The sequence below is a fragment of the Notolabrus celidotus genome, chromosome 5 (assembly GCF_009762535.1).
Source record: "Notolabrus celidotus isolate fNotCel1 chromosome 5, fNotCel1.pri, whole genome shotgun sequence".
Classification (NCBI taxonomy): Eukaryota; Metazoa; Chordata; class Actinopteri; order Labriformes; family Labridae; genus Notolabrus; species Notolabrus celidotus.
In genome coordinates, this window is record NC_048276.1 from 23,095,610 (window position 1) to 23,102,328 (window position 6,719).

Sequence of the window (6,719 nt, forward strand, 5' to 3'; positions counted from 1 at the left end):
TGTTAGTATTCTCTTTGAAGTTAGACTTTATGTAATTAGTTGTCTCATGACACAAAAGCCAGTAGAAATGTCTCTCAGGTCATTTTCTTCAGTGTTGTCAGTAACATGTTTCAAAGTATGTGTTACTGTAACTCCACTCCTAGTTGCGGTAACTAATAGTGTATCTGGTTAAGGTGCATATCTGTGACACCGTTAAAATTACAGATATTTCAAAGAACTCGTCACTAGCAGACAACTATTACTCATCTGACTCAGCAGGTGAGGTTACGCCCATAGACATATAAAGAGTAGACGCCGCATTGGCTGCTGGGGCGCAAGAAATACGGCCGCCATCTTGGTCCGGTCATCCTACCCATGATCCCACCTGTAAACGTTAACTGAAGCAGCAGAGACTTCAAGATGCCAGAGCACTGTGCGGCAAAATACCTATCATACATCACATATATCACATATCAGAATATTCTGTTACTGTTAAGCCCACTATGAATATTAAAATACGTCGAACCATGGGACATGTATCATACCTACGTGTGTGATGTTTGCAGAACCCCCCCCACATGAAAATCTGTTTAGTATTCAGTGAGTTATGATTGATTAAATGCGCTGACACAAGAGACCGGACCAAGATGGCGGCCCCACGGCTCGTCAGCGCCGTAATAAATAGTAGTGGTCAATGCAGCGTCTACTCTTTATATGGCTATGGTTACGTCAACATCAGCACAGTAGCATCTTGGGAGAAAGAATACTGTTTTCAGTGAACACACACAAAACTGCCAATGATTGTTCAGGTGTGAGCTATTTGTCCTGGAAATATCAACATTATTTCTCCCTCCTCAAGAATAAAGTGGTGAGTTGTAGTATAAATGTGGGATGGAAAACTTTGTCCATGGCCAAGACAAGTAAATCTAATCTCATGAAGCACCTAACCAAACAACACACTTCCTCAAAGCTGGCTGCCAGAGAACCTGGTGCTGCAAACACAGATGATCCAGGTGCAGCTCCCGTTAGCTCAACAGACCAGGGAGGGGCCGCTCCATCCAAACAGCTGTACTGTAAGGTATGTTGTTGAAGATATGCTTCCCACATTTCACAACACTCCTTGCTGGCTGCAATCGCCCTGCAGCCAGTAACCACTTAATTTTGTTTTTTTGTGGTGAAATGAGGATGTATCATTCAGATACTCTTCATCTGAACTTCTTCGTCCATGTCTACCAGAGCAACTAGAATAAACTAAAACAGAGCATTGGGGTCCAAATGGCGTGTCACCCACAAGTGCTGCATTATGTTCCCCCATGCTGCTTTGCTCTCAGGCAGCTGAGACACTCAAACAGAAAACGATAACATCTACCTTATTTTGTCACTGATGCATGCTCGTGTTGGACTCTGTTAACCCTACTGTTTTAGAAGTTAAAAAATCTAAAGAAAAATGTTAAAAGTATTTTTTCTGTATGAAACTTCTTCTGCTTGGCTTAGTTAGCGCAATCAACATATAGAATATTTTATCAACATCACTTCATAAAAAAAAAAAAAAAGAATAAAATGCAAAATAAAATTAACAAAAATCTGTCATGTAAAACTATTGTTTTTATATTTAGAGCTTTCCAATGCACATTTAAAAAAGAGTTTCAACATGAATTTTCATAAAAAACGAGTGAGTTATCCTCATTGAATCATGATCTGTGAGGATTAAAGAACACCATTGCACTAAATATTAATTTAAATGGTTAGTAATGGAGTTAATAATTAGATTAAAAAAAATGTTAATTGAGATTTTTGGGGGTTCTGACACTTTTTAATCATTAAATCATTAAATGCCCCAGGTCAAATTGACCCAGGAACATTATTGCTGTCCCTATGAAACAAGCATAACAGGAGGGTTAATACTTGGTGTAAGGTGTTACTAAATATATTATATTGACTCTAGAAAGACCATCATGATGATATCTTTTTAGGCTTGGACTGTATTTAAACATGTGACATTTGGAGCTGATTGAACATTATATCTAAATGTGACAATACCCCCCCCCCCCACCCCCCTGTGGGCAAAGATGAAGAGAGTTATGGCACGGCCCCACATTCAACAAAACCTCAAGATGTGAACACCTCTACATTTTGATGGTCTGTTTGACGTGGTTCTGAAAAAATGTCCGGCTGGAGCATTATGGCCATTACATTGAACATTACTACTGAAAACGTAAACTTTTGAAACCAGGTAGCAGAGTGAAACCTTTTTTATACATATTCCACTCTGTGGCCGTGTGAACTGGCAGGACGCAGATCCTATGAAGACAGTGATGTCACAGCTATACTGACAACTACAGGCCTGGCATGCATACTGCAGCGTTTCTGTCTTTTTGGAGAACTGCACGCATGTTGATAATTTTACCATTTCCCTTTGGTCATGAACGCAGATTTCTTCAAAACAAAAAGGGAACTTTTTTAGTTTTTCATAGGGCTGTCTTTGTCTAAACAAGCCCTTTAATTGCTCACTTCCTGTGCGGTATTTAGTAAAATTCCAAGGGGTTGTTTTTTCATTCATTCATTCATGACACATGTACTAACTAAACTTTGGATTTTATTTTGTCTTTGAAATTATCAGGGGGGCACTGTGGAGCCATTCAGAAATATTCATTTTTTTAGCACATTAAGCCACTTAGAAATTATTTTCACTCAGAATTTATTTGCAGTGATAACGATTTGTTGTTTTCCAGTAGGTTCACAAGTTCAGTGTTTAAAAAGTACACCTGAATGATTTTAAATGTAGGAATGGGGACCTAGCTTCAATGCTTTCGATGCTAAAAAAAGACTATATCAGAAAGAGCTTAAAAATAGAGGAACATTTATTGTGTGTTTTGTATAAATCTCATGCAGCTAAATCCAGCCTACGGCAAGAACAGTACATCCACATCTGGAAGGTGGCAGATCCTGTTAACTGTCACTTGACATGAGACGTAGCTGACATGTGTAAGGGATATAAATGTGTGTGTGTGTGTGTGTGTGTGTGTGTGTGTGTGTGTGTGTGTGTGTGTGTGTGTGTGTGTGTGTGTGTGTGTGAGTGAGACAGAGTCAGACAGAGTGGGGGGGATCTGCAGCATTTTGGGGCTAAGTCAGTTCCCGCTGACATTGTCTCCATGTGGTGGCTGGCCCTGGGGGCACAGCGGAGCCACTCTTGATGTCATTTCTATCTTAAATGTCACTCTCAGTAGGCCCATCACCATGGTGTCCCTGGGGCCACATTCACCCTTCAACCTTACAGTAACATAGCAAAGAGGAGAGGGCAGCCAGACCTCCTGTTTACTCCTCTTTTACATAATCCACTGTGTCACTGTAGGTCGTTACTCTCTCAGATACACTCAGAGATATCACTGGGCTCAGTGGATCCTTAGTGAGCTCATAAAGCTCTGTGGATGTGTGCACACTGGTCTCACCGTTGGCCCTACAGTGACCTTTGATCCTGTGTGACTGAGAGGTCACGAGGTGCCCTTTCATTCCCCATGGTGTGGTGACAGACGGGCTAATTACCCTCGCTGTGTGACTGCAAGGGCCATAAAAGGAGTTAAAGGCTGCAGGATGACAAAGCACTGAAACCCTGTGGATCATTCAGTGGAGCATCAGGACTGTTGTCTTCAGTATTCATTAAAGGGAGAGGTGTGGGTGGTAGTTGGACTCTAACCATATATCATGACAGTAAAGGTACACTGTTTCTAATTTAAGTCTAGTATGCAGACAAAGGAGAGTACATATCTTATCATAATCAATAAATACGTCAAACTTTATTTAAAACACCTTAAGGACAAATCATCAAACGGGAGTCATGCAGATTGAAATTAAGATAAACAATAATAGGAAAAACTAGGAAATAAAAATAAAAATAAAAAACATTTATAAAATACTACACAAAGATTGAATTACAGTTATTAAGATGAGCTACAAATTATACTACTGTATGATGAGCATGTTTTGAAAACACATTTAATTCACAACATGATCATGAAGATACATTTTGAGATTGTTGCAAAAGCTGAAAACAATGGGTTTTCAGTTCAGATGCAAACATTTATAACACAAAAATTTAGTTTTTAAAGTCAATTGTGTGCATAAACCATACGTATTAAACAATATTTATAATATATTTTTATATTTAAAACTCTTTGATATATTAAATGTGATTCCCAAAAGCATATCTAATAATACTACTAATAATAATAATACTTTATTTATATAGCACTTTTCAATACAAGTAACAAAGTGCTTCACAGTGGGCAATAAAAACAAGACGTGCAAAGCAAAATGAAGCGATAAAAAATTAAATAAAATAAAAGCTTGAAAACCCTACAAACTTGTAAAACAGACCCTTAAAGGTGACATATCACGCTTTTTTCATCAATATATATTGGTCTAAGAGGTCCACAAAACATGTCTTTAAAGTTTATGCTCAAAAAAACACTTTGAAATCAGATTTTGACATGCCTGAAAAGCCCTCTTCTTCAGTCCTCCTCAAAATACTCTGTTTTCTCTCTGACCACGCCCCCTCAGGAAGTGGATGTCGTCTCGGCTCTCCAGCACGTTGATCTAATGTTTACATGTTGGCTGAATGTACATGGCTGCTCAGAGATCGCGTTACTTCAACCCTCTGAATCTGATCCAGAATCTGATCCTGACGGAGAGGCGCCTGTAGCAGGACCTTTCTGAACCATTGGTCACAGATTTAGTGTTTCTTGTTGTTTTATTTATCAGTATGTTGACGTGTGTCTTGGTACACAGCTACAGCTATGAACATGTAGCTATGTAGCTATGCTAACTAGCGCTTGCACTTATCCATGACAAATAAAAATCATCCACTAGATCTTCAAATCTGCAGACGTGGGGAGTAAAACCGACCTTTGTGTTTATTAAGACAGCCTACAACTAGCATGCCTCCCTCCTAAGCTCCTTGTTAGCACACATTTGTGCAGGGAATGAAAAACGGAGAAGTTGAGTTGTATTTTATACAGTCTATGGGCTGAACAAGCTCCGAGCTCTGACTCCGTGACAGACCGGATATTGTTGTTACGTAACAAAAACACGGAAATCTGAAACGGCTCGTTTCACACACATTTACAGAAAGGTGGAGAAATCAAAACAGGGGCAGAATGGATTTTTTTCATTCTCGGGGGGTTTGTAGACATGCCAGGGACACATATTTCAGGTAGAGAACCATTAAAAACTCAATTTTGCATGATATGTCACCTTTTAAATCAGAGCTAAAATTAATCAAAATCAAACGATAAAAGCTTTGCTGTAAAAATGTGTCTGGAGTAATGATATAAAACACGGGACTGAATCTGCAAGTCTGATCTCCTCTGGCAGGCTGTTCCAGAGTGTAGGAGCCCTGACTGAAAACGCCCTGTCCCCTTTGGTTTTCAGTCGGGTCCTTAGAACAGCTAACAGAGCACGCCCAGAGGATCTCAGACTGCAACTAGGTTTTTAGGGGGATAACATGGAAGCCTCGTAAAATGATCAGTTCATTGATAAAGTAATGATTAAATCATTTGACTCAATAGGTTTTATTGGAGGTATTTCTTGAAAATGAATACGTTGACTGTCATACATTTTAAACTGAGGAAGAATAATTGCATCTGTATGTTCTTGCTACTTGTTTTTTTCACAAAAACAGAGCTACATTCAAGCTACATGACTAATCAAAAACATCACTTAATAAGCCTATCACCCAGTGACAACCAAGCCATCAGTATCAGTATCACTAAGCTATATCAACCTTCAGAATGACTACTGAGATAATATTGACATTAACAGAGCATAATAGAAAAGAATTGTGGATACTAGAGTTCTCAGAGCAATTTTTAAGTTAATACAATCATTGTTTTGGAGAACAGGAGAGGGTGTTGCTGATAAACAGACTGAATGTATGTGAATTACATCACAAGAGCCTTCATCCAGCAGAGAGCCTTGTAGATCATTGTAGAGGTTAATACAGCTCTTTTTTAACTGAGACCAATGGCCCACATGTGCATTAGATTGCACATGTGGTTACAATGTTTTGGTGTTTGTTCTGTGTCTTTCTTTATGTTGTCCCAATCATGCCACATGTTGCTAAAGTGCTTACAGACACTGCAATTTTCGTAAGCCGTAATCAGAAAATAAAAAGCCCTGGAGTTCTGTTTTCACACTGTGAGAAGATGCAGTTAGTGTAGGGCTGTCACAATAACAGTTTTTCACCCCATCTTCATGATTCTCACTACAGTAGAAAACACACTGTAGTAAAGGCTGGCTAGCTGGTTACTGAGTCTTCTTCTTTGTCTTCCCCCTGTACACTGTAGGGTAAACAATACACATTTTTAATGTTCTATGATTTAATTATTTTTATGATTTCATTTTAAATTGAATATTTTTTTCTGTGAAGCACTTTGTGATTTTATTCTATGAAAGGTGCTACACTAAATAAAATGTACTTACTTACTTCCTAACAAACGGCTTCAAAAATTAGTCATGCAACTCAGAAATCGGGTCAGAGTCGACATCAATTCACACAGTGTATTCCTGGTCTGACAAGTGTGAAATATCTACTCAAAAGGCAATGGTTTTAGAGAAAATAATGTGTTACCTTTTGGTTGACAGTGTTTGTGTTGCTCACAGGGGCTTTCCAATGCAAGAACAAAAGTGTCATTATGTTCACAGTTTCAAAAACCTTCATGACAGAAATGCATCTTTTGCCTGAA